General features: G+C 41.6%; 1 protein-coding gene across 2 annotated transcripts in view; it reads left to right on the top strand.

The window, feature by feature from the left end:
- Positions 1–1,593: 1,593 nt before the first annotated feature.
- Positions 1,594–19,287, top strand: part of mid2 (midline 2) — a 177,817-nt gene continuing 160,123 nt past the window's right edge. The window contains exon 1 of one of the 2 annotated variants that reach the window (XM_074648702.1): positions 1,594–1,901. The gene's annotated coding sequence lies outside the window, so the exon portion shown is untranslated. The remainder of the gene's footprint in view (positions 1,902–19,287) is intronic. The other variant, XM_074648703.1, reaches the window with a different exon arrangement.

Here is a 19,287-nt window from a genome sequence, read left to right as displayed (position 1 = left end):
GTTTTAAACAATTAATAATAATAATTTCATATTAAGTTAAATAGGTGATGATGGCTTTCAGAGTATCAATAAGGTTTTTGTTGCATCATCATCACAAGCCACAGAAAAAGTGAGTTTTAAAGGGACTGTTTGTAACTTCTTACACGTATAAATCATCCGGGTCGGTGTCCCATGCGCGCTCGCGTGTGGCTACACTGTTCAGACAAGACTCCAACACAAACTACACAGAAGCACCAAAACCTCAAAGTTATATCTAGTGAAGCCCGTCTTGCAAAACAGTGTTGGCCGCGGTCGGAGGACGCGGGGGAGACCGTAGCTTTGGTCTCCAGGGCCGGAGTCTCTGCTGTACTCTGCTCCTCTGCTCCTCTGCCTGCTTGCCTTCACTCACAGCTCGCTCCACCTCACGTGCATGCGTGCACACTACACACTGCAGAAGACTTCGTAGCTCGGAGAATATCTAGTGAATGTACAGTGGACGTTTGTGCAGAAATAAATGCTGCAGCTCCTCCAGACCAACAGAGGTTTCCCGTGTCTTGTGAAGTGACGGGGATCCGCAGCGAGAAACGTTATCGTCTCTGACCAAAACTCCGGTGTCTTCCCTGTTCTCTCCGGTCGCGGTCGGGAGGCTGAAGCTGGGAAAGCCAACACTAGGATCGTGCCGTGATTCATGGAGAGACCTTCGTCTGGTCAGCTAACATTACTGCCAAGCAGGTGAAATATAGAGTGATATTGTGGTTTTAGCCGACGTGTGTCGCCTCACTGTTTTGAGCGATGCTCGTTCATGTCTATTAGAGCAAGCACAAGCGCGAGCCCGACGCTGACTTTCGTTGACTTAACGGCCAAAGATGTCGCTGTTAACAAGCATTTCTGATCTTACAAACAGTCCCTTTAAGCTCTATTCAAAACACTTTCAAACAATGTTTTAGTGAAGAGCAGAACTACCCAACACACAGCCACAGTAAGCTGGGTGCTAGCAGGAATCGGTCCAGTTGTTGTTTTCAAAGCCCCTGGATGGCTTGCCTATAAACAACAATAAAAGTTGAAGTTGGGGGGGAAAACATCCTTATTATTTCCCAAGAGTTAAGCACTCAAAAGTGTGATTGTTTTGTCATCTATTTTTGGTTTAATATTCGCCTACTGTTTTTATCTACAGGGGGTTACTGTGATTTTATTTAGATTTTAAACATCAGAGAGAGAGAAATCAAAGTGTTTCCTATACTTCAAAAGTACCTTTGTCTCAAAATGTTATGGCCAATATAATAGTTGAACCACAACCAACTATTATTTTAGCAATAGGATGATGGGACAGGTGCATTTCCACATAGAGATCTTGCCCTTCAAAATGACAGCGACACCGTGAGGCCACCATGGATGGATGGAGTGATGGATGGAGGAGGAGTGGAGGAGTGTGTGTGTGTGTGCGTGTGTGTGGGTGCGCACAGCTCGGGTTTGTTGCAGGGCACTGGAGCAGCGGTGTAACCGATCCCAGCTGCTGCCGTGGGGGGAATCCGAGCTATTCCCGTCCCCCACAGGCTTGGTCACGTGTCCTTTGGGAGCAGTTTAGTTTCTAGAGACCACGTCGGAAGAAGAAGAAGAGAGGAAACGCGCGTCGTTACGCACAGCCCAGTTTGGACAGCAAACATCTTTAGCGCGCGCGTTTAACGATCAGTCCGGCGGCGAATCATCAGGCAGATCAGTTTTGTTTTGGGGCGTTGTCGTGTAAACACTCCACAGTGGTACACAGATCCGACTTACACTGACACGGCGTGTGTGTGTGTGAGATCCCTCAGTCACAGACTCGTCAAAACTTCTGCGCTTTTACCAACAACTGTGATCTTTACTGCGAGGAGCCGCTGCTGCTACAAGTCGACGCACGGAGCTGTCACGGAGAGAACCGAGAGGTAGGATGAGTCTTCTTTTCCTCTCTGGGGTTTGTAGGGAGTATAACGTGCACAGCTGGCTAAATAAAAAACACTGTTAGTTTGAGCATCTGTGCGAGGCTGATCAATGGACACCTGATTCCAATAAGATGATCAACCATAATCAGCTGTTTATACGAGCGTGTGTTGCACTTGCACAGAAGCACAGAAGCATGCCAGATGAAGAGGATGAGTAGTGATCTTGTAAACATGGAGAGCAAAAAGGTGCCTTCGCAAATATCGTGTGTAGCACGTCAGCATTACATCATGGACTCAATATTGATGCACTTTTAATTCAAAAGGACCTACAAAGAGTGCTGAAACTATACACCTTACAGTTTCTCTTGGGTCTCTGGATGAGGTTGCTTTTGCTGAGTGACATCTTTTTTAAGGCATGTTTTAGCTGCACTGGATGATTTTGAGGCTTGGTGATAGTATTTTCATGCAACCATCAGTTCTGTCAGTGTTCTAGTACTATGGGATCACAGATCACAGCTGTGACTGCCATCATCTGCCACTAGCTATCATCCTTGTACTTCTATCTATCTACCTATTTATATGTATTTTACTTAATTTTATCTTATTCTTTTTAATGCCTTAATTTGATTTGCATCCTGACTGAAGGCCAGCCACCCCTACCCCTCACATCTGCACACACACACAGTCACATGATATTGATCTTGCCCAGTTAAGTTGGCTTTTTTCTTTCTTTATTTCTTTATTTTTTTTTCTTTATTTCTTTCTTACATTTTTTTTTCTTTCTTTAATTTATTTTCTCTCTTTTTTTTATTTATGTTTCATTTTATTTTATTTTTATATGAGGAAAAGGAAGAAAAGAAAAAAAAATCCTCAACTGGCCAGGCATGGGCCATGATGCCTCAACACCAACTGGGCTCCTCCTCCATCTAGGCGTACGAGCTGACTGCCAACCACGCCCCTGATGCCACCCAGAGCAACAGTCACATATACTGTATAGGTGCTTGGCGTTTTTCTTATTTATAAGGACTAGAAAGATTGTTTTTTTTCATTCTATGTATGAAATATAGAATGTCTATGCTTCAGTATACAGATGGAGACACAACAGAGTGAAGCACATCACCATGAAGTCACTAACGAACACAATAGGATCCCTACACACAGTCCCCCCGTAGGCGTGTTGTGCCTCATTTCGTGGCTCTGACAGTATGTCAGTATGGTTGTATTGTGGAGACAGTGCTGCAGGTGACAGTGGAGGCACTGTGGCTTCAGAAAAAGGCAGAGTGTAAAATGTCAGCACCACATCAATAATGCAGGATGCCAAAACAATGGGGAGCGAGAAAACAGAGGATCAGTTTTGGCCTCCGCCTGTCCTTTAAATTTCTCCAAATGTGCAGTTTGGCACGATTAAATAACAAATTATTTGTTAAAGGTGCTATTGATAACATTGATAAAATTCCACCACTACATGTTGCATTCTCCCTCCCCCTGTTCCACTGCATTTACTTCACAACAAGTCGTTGCCAGGCACTTGCAGTACCGTCAATCTCAGCCACTTATCCGTTTTTCCCACGCTGACGACCCAGATGTACCACGTGATACCAACGCCATTATGTTATTGGCTCACAAGCCTTGTGAGAAATGGGAACCAAACGTCAGATATCTTCCACAGAGATAAACAAACATTAATTTTGGACATTTTTAAAATGATTAATTCACAATCATAATAATTTTCCTTCAGGAAAATCCATACTTTTGTTCAGCACTGTTCTATTATTTAAAAATATATATATTTTTCTACATAAAAATGTTATAAGTAAATCCTTTTAAATAAAATAAATAATAGTAATTACTAAAAATCCTAATACAGCCCAAATCAGGCATTTATGGTGTATGATGTCAGAGCCACGTTGACCAGCAGTGAGACCATGTTTCATGCATTGAGATGTCTAATATACTTTCAAAAAGTGGTGGTTCACATCTTATAGAAAATGATTTATGTCCCGTCTCTCACTGTCTTGTTAATGCATGATCACTGTGGTTAATGAGACAGGTCTCAGCGCATGGGGCCAAACCGTCTCCGAGCCAGCGCTGCTAGTTGGGTGAATACAGCTGACACCCTCATTCATCATGCATCTACAGGTTCTGCCTGCTCTCGCAGTCTATCCATGCCTTTCCTGCCCCCTTCTCTCTCTGTCTCTCTGTCTCTCTGTCTCTCTCACTCCCCAGTGGCACCGTAAGATGATAATTATGGAGACATTATAATGACAAGAGCAGTGGCTTTTTTCTAAGCTACGTGCTGGGATGAGGGTTGGCATTCTGTGTTGATGCTACAGCTGCAATGATATCCAAGAATAGATGGAAACACCTACTGCACAGTGGTGTTACCTGGTGGACTCTCTGCAGCTTGAAGCACGTTTACGTCTCTAGCTAGCAGATTGTGGAATAGCCGCCTCTGCAAACCAGAAATTGACCCCAAAAATAAAAAGCCAACCAAATGATTTTAAGAAAGAACGGAAGACTTTGAAATAATTTCAGGAGTGGTCTATGTTTTTAAATGCATTTGTTTTGCCATTTTTTCACATATTTATAATAGGGATGTCAATCGATTAAAATAATTAATCGTGATTAATCAGATGATTGTCCATAATTAATCGTGATTAATTGAAAATGATCTGGAGATTTGTCAAGTATTTAATACACTTATCAACATGGGAGTAGACAAATATGCTGCTTTATGCAAATGTATGTATATATTTATTATTTTGAATCAATTAACAACACAAAACAATGTCAAATATTGTCCAGAAACCCTCACAGGTACTGCATTTAGCATAAAAAATATGCTCAAATCATAACATGGCAAACTCAAACCCAACAGGCAACAACAGCTGTCAGTGTGTCAGTGTGCTGACTTGACTATGACTTGCCCCAAACTGCATGTGATTATCATAAAGTGGGCATGTCTGTGAAGGGGAAACTCGTGGGTACCCATAGAACCCATTTTCATTCACATATCTTGAGATCAGAGGTCAAGGAACCCCTTTGAAAATGGCCGTGCCAGTTTTTCCTCGACAAAATTTAGCCTAAGTTTGGAGCGTTATTTAGCGTCCTTCCTGACAAACTTGTATGACACGGTTTGGACACTGGTACCAATTCCTTACCTATGGATTCTAGTTTCATATGTTGCCAGTATCTTCACTCTCGCTTTAAAACTGAGCAAGCTACAACCTAAAAATTGCAGGTTGCATTAATGCATTAAAGAAATTGGTGGCATTTAAAATGTATTTGCGTCAATACGTAATTATCGTGTTAAATTTGACAGCCCATCAAAACATTGCAAATCCCACTACTACCATGCCATCGCAAAGCCACCATGCAATATTAAACATGTTAAACATGTAACTGACCCATATGTAGTGAAACTTAACAGCCATGCATAATTACTGCTCTCTATCTCGGTCATAATATTACAGTATTCCTTACCCTCCTTTTAGATTGACTCTCTTAAACACTGATGAAGAAGAAAGATTCTAACGTAGATGAAAAGAGGAAGTATCTTTATCCCAGCTTTGTTATGACTGCCTGTCACTTCAGTTAATCTTTCAAAGATATTGGCCACGTTCTTTGTTCTCTTAGGGATGTTCTCTGTACGTTTTTAATCGCGTTATCCTCACAGATCAGTTAGCCAGAAAGGACAGCCTTCTCAGGGATGTTTTTATTCTGGGCTGTCTGTCAACAGTTGATGCCAGTTTGAGTCTGAATGAGGCGTTTCTCTAAGAGTCGGCCTCTTGGCCGTGCTTTCACAGGGAGCCTCTTGAAACAGCAGGGGGCTCGGCTTGTTGTTTCAGCTTTGTTGAAGTTGCTGGAAGGACAAAATCTCCAGCTTCCTGTGAAATGGGGATGTTGTGGTCTGATTGGTTTTGTTTACACATTTTTGTGATTGACTTAAGTTAGGTGCAACAGCATGTATAGGCAGTTGATGGCAACTCCAAAAAGTTGACTTTTCAAATTATTAAAGGGGACATATGCTCATGTTTAGGTTCATGCTTGTATTTTGGGTTTCTACTAGAACATGTTTACATGCTTTAATGTGGAAAAAAAAACATTATTTGTCTCATACTGTCTGTCTGAATGTACCTGTATTCACCCTCTGTCTGAAATGCTTCGTTTTAACGCCTGTCTCTTTAAGACCCCCTTCTGAATAAGCCTAGTCTGCTCTGCTTTGCAGGCGAGAAAAATATGGTGCACCTTTGCAAAGGTAGTTCTCAAGCTGTGGGCGATATATTCTAATGAGCCTGCATGTGACATAGGAAGGGGAGCCACATCTGAAGGGCTTGTTGTATCATATGTTTTTCTGATCTAGGTTGTCTTATTTCGCAGTTTGTGGATTGGTAGGCATTCCAGATACCCAAATGTATGTGCACAATAAGGTTGGCTGATATGTTAAAAATTCTCCAACCAGCCACCGTTGTTAGCCCAACAACCGGCGATTTCAAAAATATTCTCGGAGGTGGGTGTGTGCGCGCCGTAGTTTCAGCTGGTAGATCAGCTGTTCGAGCGGTGGAACATCGTCAAACACACTTTATTCAAACTTGACGGAAACAAAAAAAAACTCACCAAAACCGTCGTCGATAGTCTTTCCAACAATCACCAACTCTGGTTTGGTCGAAATAAACCCTAATTTCACAGAGCTAGATATGAAAATATGCCGGCTCCACACATTATTTTACACGGCTGTCTCCTCTGCCCACTGAGCAGCGGCTGAGCGGCTCTTGTTCTTCGGAGGCAGACCATTAAAGTAGCAAAACAAAATGACATACCGCCCAAAAAATCAGTCCAAATAACAACCGGCAATGTACTCAGCCAATCCTTGACAGCTGATATATTCGTCCAATCGCACAACCCTAGTGCACAAGCACTGAAACATTTTTTCATATGTTCCCTTCAAGGAAATGGGTTTCAAAGTCATTGTTCTTTCTCACCAAATCTTAGTTGTCACCATGTTAATATGCAGAGGTGTGAAATCCCAGTTTGCTGTGGTTGCATCTTTGTTGCTGAAAATGTTCCTACTTTTGAAGAATGCAAATTTGTAACGGTACGCAAAGCACCCTCTGAACCTTTCAAGCGTACCTCTCCACATCACGTTCCGCCTGTACATCCATTTCATACATCAGATTATGTAGAAAAAAAACAATTTCTTTGTGACTCAACTCCTCATGTCTCCTCTCACCATTTTTCTTTCAGGCTTATGAGAAATACAATTAAATTTTGTTTGCAGAGTCACGGATTGCTCCTTAATCTTTAGTCAGATCTGTTTCCGTCTACAAACTCCTTCCTCCTTGTTATTCAGCAGGCTGCATTGAACGGAGATCAAAATAAAAACGCCAAAAGACAAATTCATTTCTTGACTTAACTGAACAAAAGGCAGCCTTCCTGCACTGCCGCCATTTATTTAAAGCCCTGTGTGTGTTTATGTAAGTGCCAAGTACATTCATGCCTGCTTGCATCTGTGGACCCCGGTGTGAGTGTGGGCGTGTGCCTGTCGATACGTTTCTTATCCCAGAGATTGAAATTATGACAGTGTGACAGAATAACCTCGGGGTAGGCAGGATGCGACTGACTCCACCGTGGAACAGCACCGCACGTATCTCTGCTAGGAACACATCACAGCCTCCGATCGGCATCACAGTGGTCTGCCTTGCCACTCATCAGGGGTTTAATATTCAATTATGAGGGTCATCTAGTTCAAGCTGCGTTGGATGGCTTGTGGAACGGCCTTGCTGATGGATGAGTGGGCATCTTAGCTCAAAAGGCTCACGGGAAGAAACAAGGCAGATGGCTTGTGGGGGTGTTTTTACTGACGTGGCAGGAGTTTCTTGTAGCTTTGCCTTATTAGTGGTGTAAACAATAACAGGAGTGCAACGGTGAATCAGCGATCAGTCAGAGCAAGCTTTAAAGTGGCAGTCCTTAAGATTTCAGTCCTGGTTGATTTGGCGACACAGTATTTACTGGTGGTAACAGCAAATGTGGTTTAATACTACAGGTCCCAGAAGACTGGGGGCGACAAAACAAACTATAGTTTTAATACAGAAGTCAGCGACAGTGAAAGAAGTTGGTTACCTCGCTGTGCAGCTTGTCACCTGCAGCTCTTCATCTAACAGCTCACTGTGGCTGCTCCTTTTGTTCCATTACTCCCTGCAATGCTTCAAACTGATCCGCTGTCAAAAAATGCCGAAAATGACTGTTGTCTGTCTTGTTTTTCTAGACACATTTTTTATGAATGATGGCATTCAGTGTCAAGCTCACAAACACATGTCATTTCCCGTGACTACTTCACAATAAAAGTCAACTCGTGTTTCGTCAGTTAAATGCTTTCAATGTGAAGCTGCAGCAGTAGGAAATGTTCCGTTTGCATTAGCAGTAACATGAAGTTACTACAAGGAACTTTTAAACAGTCTCAATTTAATACTGATGCCTCATCTACATAAAGACCATCAGCCAGAAGATTGGCTATTTCTATATACTTATTCATTCTTAATGCTCGTCATCGGTGCCACTGGGTCCAATTCCAAACAAAATCATGCAAGTTCAACAGACACTCCTTCAGCTCAGACTCCTGCGGAGCCTCCGTCAGCAACCAGCCCACCGTGGACAGACCCAGATCCACTTTCTCTGCCACCTTCGACCTGCAGTCTGACCTCCGGCGGGAGGTTTAGAGCTCCGTGCCCGGCAGCAGCGGCTCCTCCTGCGGCCAGGAGCAGAGTTTTGCCTCGCTGCTCAGTTGACCTCCGCTGGAAGCCAATACCGACACCATGCTGCTGGAGACCTATGCCGTGTTGCTGGGCCAACTGGAGGGAAGGGAGGCACAGGAGAACCAGAACTAGGACTGTACGAGGCAGATTGTCAGACCCTGCTGCAGTAAAATGAGAGGTTTTTTAAAGGTCCTGACACACCAAGCCAACAGTCAGCCATCGGACAGTTTGGGGCCGTTGGTGAGCGTCCGTTGGCCAAGTTTTTTCGCTGTGTTCCTCACCGTCGGCTCTCGTCTGCCAGTGTTGGAAGTTTTTCCGCCAAATCAGCATGTTGAATCGGTGGCAGAAATCGTGAGAGAAATCTTTCTGATTGGCAGTTCAGCTTCAGTGCAGGAGAAGTGAAACAGAAGTGAGGAAAGCCAGAAAACGAGGAAAGTCAAGAGGAAAAACACAGAAAGCTCTTCTCATTTTTCATCTTCATCTCATCTGATCACTCCAATACAAAGATATTTTTCACAACGACATGGCCATCTGGAATGAAGCTAAGTGGTGAGTGACAGTGGTGGGAAAATGGTCGTCAAACGCCGCTTTATTTCATATACGTATCATAACAACGGCTTGAATATCCAGCGTCCTCAGTCTTCCAGTTTCCCTTTTTGAATGATGAATACGGACGACCGCGACCTGCTGGTGTGAAGAGTTATTTCATTTCACGCAGGTGCAGATCATACATGGTAGTTGGCCGTTGGCTGTCATCTTTGCGGTGTGTTCGAGTACAAGTTTTAGGCCAAGACAAAGGCGACATGAGGCGACTCAACGGACGGCCTTCGTCGACGCTAGTTCTTTGATGTCGGCTTGGTGTGTTCCCAGCTTCAAGGGAAAACACAAAATGAAAGTTCCTCGTAGTAATTTTAATACAGAATTTTTTTTTCTGGGAATGTAGCCACAGACATCCAGTTCGTAATACTGCAAATATATAAATATTGCAATACTGTCATCAGTGGGCCCATAGGCTCAATCACCATTGTGATGCCTCATTCGGCGATCGATTGTGACTTTAAAGAAATGTATTTAAATGAAAAGTGTAATTCACAGATATTGACTTTTATATTATTTATATGAGCAACCTTTTTCTCTCACCTTGTTCCATTTGACGTAATGCAAAAAAACGCATGCATTTAAATGTATGGAAAGATTAAATTACAAGCATCAAGGGCGAAGGCTTAAAGGTGTTCTCTCAGAATGCCTGCAGAAGGGTATCGTGACGGTGTCATCCCTCTGCCTTTTCAGTTTGTTGCTGTGACAGTCTGTCAAACTGTCACATGCAGCTGAGTCTGGAGAAGTGCCTTACAGTGTTGTGCTGACAAACAACAAACAGACAGACATAAAGAAGCGGAGAGAGCGAGACAGGCGGTTAAGCATTTGCTTGGGAACAGTGTGGGGATCATCTGATGACAGATAAGAGTCTTGGGCAGTCAGGTATTTGGACCTTGCTGGTGGGCTGTTTCTTGGCTGAAAGCTGGACCGAGCTGTCAGTCAGATTAGCGCAATACGAGCCATCGGTGGGAGTGCAGTCCTATCCTCGGGGGGACAGCCGTTAGACAGATCTGCAAATCCCCAACACTGAGCATGCACACACACACACACACACACACACAACCCCCACCGGAGAATGAAGGGACGAGATCAAGCCAGGTCATGGGAGGCTCTTTTCAAATAAATTCCTCCTTCGGGAGACCGCTGCCTTCTCTGTGCCCTTCATGCACATGTGCATGCATTTACCCTCAAACACACACACACACACACACACACACACACACACACACACACACACAGATATCCTGCCCCCTCTTGACAGACAGCAAAAACATTGACAAACGGTTGGCTAAGCAATGTTTATGGGTCACGGATTCTAACCGTAGTAGCCAGTGTGTTACTGCCTCTACAGGAAAATATATTAAGGTGCACTTTGAGCAATAAACAATTTAGTTATATTTCATATCAAATGTTACAGTCTCCGTCTCCAACACCAAAGTGTACAAAAACACAGGACTGGAACAAACTACTACTGTAGGGTTGCAACTTATTATTATCTTCATTATCGATTAATGGGTTGATTTCTCTCATGATGGTTTCCTAGAGCCCGAGGTGATGTCATCAAACGTCTTAAACAATTAATCACTTAACAAAATAGTAACGGAATTATTTTCAGTCAATCGATTAATCCACTAATCATTAAAATACATATTTTTGTGTTCTCCTACCCCTATGCAATAAAATATATTTCCATTATTGCAGATCTATGTATTGACCTGCATTTCATAATATATTTCATATCTATAGAATCAGAATCAGAAATACTTTATTGATCCCCGGGGGGGGGGAACTGGGACGTTACAGTTTCTCTTATATATACATAAAGAAATGTAAGGAAATAGAAATAAAGGAGTATGTAACATGTAAATTATGTACATAGTGCTACAATATATAACAGAATATATAAATAAGAATTCAAAATGAGAATATAAGAAATACCGTATGAAACATTAAAGACATACAATATACAGTATAACATATAACCATAGTGCAAAAAAGTAAATACAAAGTGCTGAGAAGGGGGATCTATTAAGTGTGTTGAATATAAATGCAGTTATGGTATAAATATGAATTAAACATGAATATTTCTTGAAATGTAAAGTATAAATGTAGAGTTAATGCCAGGGTATTTGCACAGTTGAATTATTGCACAAATTATTTTCCATTTCAGTTAAGACAGTATTAAACGAGTGGAATATTTAACATGAAATATTCAACTTATTTTAAAAAAATATTTACTTGGTATCGCATCACCACGTACTATATAATGTCATATATATATATAAAAATGCAAAAATCTTTCCATGCATATATTTTTAGCATTAGTATGCAATATGTGTGTCAGTATGTGTAGTTTCATAAAGGTACCTTGCTTATTATCTTGGTTTCTATTGTCTATAAGTCAAGCTCCGTGATGTTATCGCCCAACTCCTCCGTGGTAATGTTATTAGAGGCAGATTGCATGACCAAGGCGACATGTCCTGCATGTAGAGTAGGGAGGGTGAAGCTCTGTATGAATGAGTGATCCAACTTAGGGGACAGCAGAGATGTTGACTGTTGTGCTGATGCTCAGCGGGGACCTGCTTGAAATAATCTCAATTGTGTTTACGAGAGGAAAACAGGAAAACCATAAATACCCCGTGGCCTTCAGCTGTATATTAAGAAATGAAAAGGTTTCATTCCCAACTGCCTCTGAGCCTGATGATTGCTTTATTTGATTCTACAATAACGCAGTTTATCCTCTCCTGTGAAACGGCAGGGTTTGTAGGCATATTCATATCTTTATATTTAAATGTTATATAGGCATTTTTCTTCTGACAGCTCACAGATTTGGAACAAACCTTCAATATAGCTTGTCTGGATTAAGCCTAATCCAATTTTTTCCACCCTGCCTTTACTTAAACCCGTCTTCCTCTTGAGTTGAATTTGTTTGTGAAATCATCACCATACTGTATGTATGGCATGATGTATTTGAAGGTATGTGAAAGGCTTGGACAGTTTTTTGTTTTCTCCTCTATCCATAGCGGAATGATGAGCTATTTATTTAACCCATACTATATCTAATCTTTGGGCACATGATGGGACGACTGTTTTTGCAACAGACTCCATTATATTTTAGGAAAAAACAGCAGTCCCATGTGCCCAAATACCAGATATAGTATGATGAGAAAATGTCTGTATCTCAGAAACTACAAGGAGCACAATCAAGTATTTGGTATTTATGAATTCATAACAAATTGGATGCCAAAGATATGCACACATATAGTAGAAAAAGTTTGTATGGAAAACATTTAATAAATACAACACAACTACAACACTTAATTTTACAGGTCCGCAAATTTCATGGTAACCTATTTGAAATTTATTTTTCAAATTTCAAATAAGCTATTTGCTAATTATTATCTATTTATCAGCAGACATGGAAACAAGACATATACATTGACTTTGTATTCTTTTCCTGGAAATGTATTAAATAAATTACCAGCTGGGAAATAGCGGAATATAATTATTTAACAATGTTTATAATAAAGCAATTTTCGATACATTTGAGGTAAATATTGGGGTAATTTGTCAGTAATTCCAAAGAAATTTCAAATAGGTTACTTCCTAATTATCACCTAATTACCATGAAATTTGCGGACCTGTAAAATGCAGTGTTACCATACAATTTTAGCATATTTCCTAATTAAAAAAAAAATCCTGACTCTGACTATTAATAAAAGTGTTATTTTTCATGTGATCTAAAAGTATGTCCATACCAAATTTCAAGACTTTTAAACCAATCAGAACAAATGTTGTGGCCTTTTTTCCTTATCATACTAAACATAGTCTTTGGGCACAAATGGGTTAAAATGCTTGATCAGAGTAGTCCTCTGCAATGCTACAGTATCTTAGCACCTGATGATCACGTACTGTATTAGTGGCCTTCTGTAGAGGTTGTAGTAGTTTGAGTTTGAGCCAAATGGAAGATGACAGCGACCTCTGCTTGTCCTCTGTCACCCCTTGTTCTACTTCTAATCACAGCAGGGGAAAAGACGTTGCAACAGTGAGCTCTTCTTTACTTAATTCACAGTGATAACCTCTCACCGTCTTTCTGACCTCTGCTGCCAAATTGCAATGTAAGGATTTCCACATACATGCACAGGCATACTCAATTCCTCTTCCTGCTCCTCTCTCTTTCCCTCTCCTCTCCTCCTCCCCTCCGCCTTTCCCCGCTTATTGTGTACCTCTCTTTCTTATTCAGATTCGTTCGACACACACACACACACACACACACACACACACACCCCGCCTACAAACATGATCTAAATCTTTCCTTTGTAGTTTCTAATCATCTCCCTAGCAGGCCCGATCCGTTCTCCACGCACTGCTGCCAGTTTCCAACCAGATTATCTGTTACGCGTCCTCTGCTGTGTTGACAGGAATGTTAATTATTGGGTTTATAGAGAGAAGAAACAATTTGTCGCAGGCATACGGTGGTAAATTAGAAGGTCACATCCGTTTTTTTCGGCGACCCCGCGCTAATTGCTTAACCTCAGCCAATTCAGCCGCCAGAACAGCTGACCGACCCATCATGCCCGTTTAACTGACACTCGTCTGAACCCCCGGAGGCGGCTCGAATCAACATGTCTTGTAAATTTACATTAATGAATAATCCGTTTTCTATGTCCTGTGGTTTCATAGAATATTAAGCCGCAAGTAATGTGATAAACTGGGCTGTTATGTGCCATATAATTGTGATCTGCTATCTGAGTCCTCTGTATTCGTTTGCATCCCACGTAATCAGATGATTATACTTGCATAGTTGCATAAATGTATTTGGAGGGATTTCACATTCCGTGTTCGCCGCTTTGTAATTTCCCTTCTCGTTTTGAGATGTGAAGATGCTCGTTTAGTGAAGTTACTGTCATCAACATCGTAAATTGTTGCTCCAAAAGTGCTACATGGTTTGGAGTACATACTAGGCAAAGACCGCATACTTGCATACTAGGCATTTTCCTGATGGGCTGACGTACTTTTAGGGCCGACCAGTGGGCAACCTCCAGGTCTGGAAAGTGAAGCCAATGTGGAAGTGCCTTAAACCTGCATTCTTTCTAATAGCCAGCAGGGGGCAACTCCTCTGGTTGCAAAAGAAGTCTGATTGTATAGAAGTCTATGAGAAAATTAGCCTACTTCTCACTTGATTTATTACTTTAGTAAACATGTAAATAGGGATGTTAATAATTAACCGTTTAACCGAAATTAAGCATTTTAACCGATTAACGCTATCGGTTAAATGGTTAAAATAAATATTAATAATTAATTAAAAAGCTGAGCGGCTGAGAGCAGCGGCTCGTCACTTTAAGGAGAAAAGCTGGTCCACCTTAACATTCCACCTTAAGAGGCAGAGCTGGAGTTGCAGGATACAGGAAGTTGGCTCCCGTCTCTCGAGTTCGCTTGAGCGGTGCGGAGCGGAGGAGTTGTAGCATTTATTCACCGACATATAAACTGTAAACACACTGTTACGTTCACAGGTATAACGCCAACAACAACCCCACACTCACCGCCGCCACACACACGCGTTCTGTCGGACATTCGTTAAAGTTTCGCCGCGCTAACAGTCAATGTGTGTGGCGGCGGCGAGCACGAAGCCACCGGCAATGCTACAGCTGCTAACGTAGCACAAATACACTCACTGTTTGTCTAGACACTCGCTAAAGTTATGCCGGGCAGACACACAGCTGACAACCTGCTAAACCAAACTAAATGTGCGGTGGAGACTTTTACTGGGAAAGTTGCTGCATGTCCGCGACACTACATGCAGCACCGTGAGTGCTACCGTAGCTCGCCTCATGGTGAACCGGGGACTCAGTTGTCTGTTGTGCTCCATGCACTGCAGCTGGCGCACCGCTGCATGCAAGGCACTAATCTTGTCAATTAACGGTTAATAATCGGTTAACAAGGGTCGGTTATCGGTTAAGGAAACTTTTCAAAATTAGCATCCCTAGTTGTAAACATGAGTTTATGGTCTCAATCGCTAGTTTCAAGTCTTCTTCTATACAGCATGATGTTCATTTAGTAATTTATGGTTCTATTTAGAGTCAAATAGACCATAAAGCAGGGTGTTTTCAGATCATTAAAGTTAATTGTAACATTTTGGTTGCATAAAAATGTCTTATTCATACATCATATACTTAGCTCTACCCTCTCATGTCACTTCTAGTCAGTGGTGGAAGACGTACTCAGATCTTTTACTTCTGTTACAAATAAAAGTCCTGCATTCAACAAATTCAAATTTTACTTGAGCAAAAGTACAAAAGTTTTAGCATCAAAATATACATAAAGTACCAAAAGTAAAAGTACTCATTATGCAGAATGTCCCATTTCAGAATCATATCTATTATCACTGGATTACAATTATTGATGCATTAATGTGAGACCAATGGGTGACGTCACGGTGACGTCACGGTAACGTCACGTGACTACGTCCACTTCATAAATACAGTCTATGGGGCCGACATAACCGTTTTTTGGGGGGTTTTTTTGTCTGACCAGCTCATAAAACAGGTAGATTGGCCCATTGTTGTTGTTTTTTTTGGGCTGGCCCATTCACATGTTCAAACCCCTCCTCCCCCTTTGGGCTCAGTGCCATCATTCAACAGCACATGTGCAAAAAAAAGATTATTACGAAATGGATAATACAAAATGCAAGAGAGGCACAAAGAAATTATGGGCCGAAAAAAGACAGACCCTTCAGGCAGAATGGCCCGGGCGTCCGAGGCTGCAGCCCCGAATGTTTTATGAATAACCTCGGACTTTTCAGACCCTTTTAGCGACTTGCTGCTCAGAGTAAACTCAGTCAGCGGCTCCTCAGGCAGCATCTCTCCCTCTCCTCTCTTGCTGTGAGCACGTAGGGAAATATATATGTACATATGACATGAATTGTAAGGCAATAATGATTTGCAGGACCAAAGACAACTCACGTTGTGCCTAATTATTGCTTTACAGTGGAATATTACCACACATAGACTTTGTATGGGTTGCGATTTGGCATGGCGTGACTCGCTGCCCAAAATAGAACTTTTACTTTAAAGATGGAGGGCAAGAGAGTCTCCCTCTCTAAACCTGATGTGACATCTTTTCACACTGATAGCCAGGCTAAACCTGAGAGCGCTGAAAGCTTTAATGCTGAGCTGTAGGATCATATGATCGAGTCAGATACAGTAACTCCATAAAACTCAATAGGACTCGAGGGGCTGTACTAGTGAGATTATCGCTTTTATTTTAAGAATCCCCCTGACCCTGGAATTAAAGAGTTGACCTCTTGATCAAAAATAAGTTACAGTATAAGGCAGATGGAAGAAAAGTTTCTCGTACAATATATTATATATAAAACTTTGATCCATGTTTAAAACTTTAAGATTGAATGGTATAAATCAAAGATGACAGAACTTCATAAAGAGAGGCTCTAGTGAACTCGCTGCCCGTCTCCTAAGACTGGTCAGGTCAGCTGTGATCATACAAGCAGGCTTTGACAGTGATCTTGAATCAGCCATCCTGCTCTCAGAGGCTCGACACCACCACCACCACCACCACCTCTGGGTTTTTTCACTCACAAAATAAAGACTCATACTGTTGCATCAGTTTCACATCCCATGGTTGAATTCCTCGACCGATGAGAGAGGAAACCTATCCTCAGAAAACCTCAACAAAAGCAAACTAAGCATCCTGGAATAATGCATGCAGCCCATACCCCACCACCTCATCACCGCCACCCCCAGGCATTCTGCAGCCGAGTCGAGGACGCGATCTAAGATAAAAGTGTGTTTGTGTGTGTGGTTATCAGAAAGACGCCATGCACCACTCTAAATGTGGCTGGCTGTTTGTCTTTTCTATGTGCTGAAGTATAAAACTATGGTGATGATTGTGTTTGAATGGCTCGAGATAATGAAGTGGAGCGTTTATGTTAACATTTTATCGCAGCACCGCGGCCTGTGTGACTACATAATCTCACCCTTTACACATTCACATCGGAGTTGAGAGACCCAAGTGGATTGGTTAAAGGCTATTTTCCTTGCGATCGTCTTTGATATCCATATAGATTTTACGCATTCTTGTAACCGTTCATCTCCTCTCCTGCAGGCAATGAGATTAAAAAACAGCTCCTTTTTTTTTTTTTTTGCTCAAACAGATTTGAATTTTTCTGACTGGATCCGAGACACTATTTACTCTGTGGAGAATCTGACACATTATGCATCAGCATCCGACACATTTGTGCTTATCTGATCGCTGCATTGATCTGGTACTTGTTGTTAATCTTGGTATTGTCGGCTGTAATGTTGGCGGTATCCATATATTCCAGAGTAGATCAATTAAAATGGTAATAAAACTATACCCAATAACGGTCACAGAACATTGGATTGGTCATTCACTTACTCCTCATAGTGATATTATACTGACTCTCTTAGAATTCAGTATTCACGTACTGTATGCCTACAAATTCTTTGCAGTTTCCACTAGAAAATGATGTTTTACTAATAGAGCTGCCACAAATGATTATATTCATTATTGATTAATCTGTTCATTGATTCCCAGATTAGTTGAATCCTTGAAGCTTTGGAATTGATTAATTGTTTAGTCAATAAAAAAGTCATAAAATGATAAATTGTCAATCAATTGCCCAAATTATCCAATTTTCCACTATCCATTTTTGCTTGATAAATTACTTCAATGACAAATCGATTATCATCAATAAGCTAATGACTGAATCGACTAAGTATTTCAGCACAGGAACCACAGATCCTGTTATACTGTGCATTGGACCTTTGTGCCTTTGTAGAACTGTAGTGCACACTTCCTCGTACGAAGTGCAGCTTTTTTTTTCTCAGAAACGTGTTGAACAAATACTAAAATGAGGTACTTACTGTACTAGTTTGTATTAGTTTGCTTGCTTGTAACATAATTCTTGCCCAGCAATTTTCTGGTTTCATTTGTTAGATTCAATCTGAATTATAATTTTGTTATTCTGAGTGGTTCTCCTATCGCTGTATCAAGCCATCGATTCTGCTGGACAGGGAGCGTATTGAGAATGACAGCATGTGAAAGAGAAGAGGACAGCGTATCGAGCCTGAGTTTCTCTTGTCTTTCCCAGGGGATCTTGTCTGCTCCCTTCAAATGGAGCCTGGCGTACAGTATCTGCCTTGTAATTAGATCTTTACTGCTTTGCATTAAACTGCAGCCCGGAGGCAGCGTTGTGTCTCTCTGTCCCCTCACAGAGTACTGGTGGTACATTTCTCACACAATGATGAGGCTTTGTCTTCAAAGACATGTTCCCAGTTTTTCGCCACTGGTCATATATCTCATTCTTGACGAGAGTTAGATAAGATGATTGACACCACTCTTGTCTCCGTGGTAAATATGAAGCTACTGTCAGCAGCTGGTTAGCTTAGCTTAGCACAAAGCCTGGAAATGGGGGTAAACCGTAGGCCTGTCTCGATCAAATGGTAACAAAGTTTTCCTATCAGCACCTTTAAAGCTAAATTAATATGTTATATATTGTTTGTTCAGTCTGGACAATAATTTACCTGCAAAAACAACAATTTGCAGTTTTATGGTAGGTTATGTTCCTAACTTACGGTGTCCAGACGTCACGGTTTCTCCAGGATTGTCCCGGTTTCTCCGGGATTGTCCCGGTTTCTCCGGTTTCAAGTCCCGACAAATATCTGTAAAAATCTCAAATGTCCCGGTTTTCACCACAACTAAAATAATAATAATAAAGATGATGATTCAACACTGGCTCTTTCTTGCAGAACCTGGCAGTACACTAACAGTTGTCCGTCATACACAACCAAGAGAAAGTCTGTCTTCTCTAAAGAGCTCCAGGAGGTTTACTCCTTCCTTCGTAAAGTACCCGGCACTGAAAATGTTGCGTTCTGCACACACTGGAAGAGCACATTTTCCGTCACGCAGGGTGGAAATATTGAAATAAAAGATCATATTAAGATGGACGGATAGCAATATACAATAGCCGGAATAGAATGTGTTACAGGTGGCTATTTTGC

The sequence above is a fragment of the Sebastes fasciatus genome, chromosome 10 (genome assembly GCF_043250625.1).
Source record: "Sebastes fasciatus isolate fSebFas1 chromosome 10, fSebFas1.pri, whole genome shotgun sequence".
Taxonomy (NCBI): domain Eukaryota; kingdom Metazoa; phylum Chordata; class Actinopteri; order Perciformes; family Sebastidae; genus Sebastes; species Sebastes fasciatus.
This window is presented reverse-complemented; position numbering and strand designations above follow the sequence as displayed.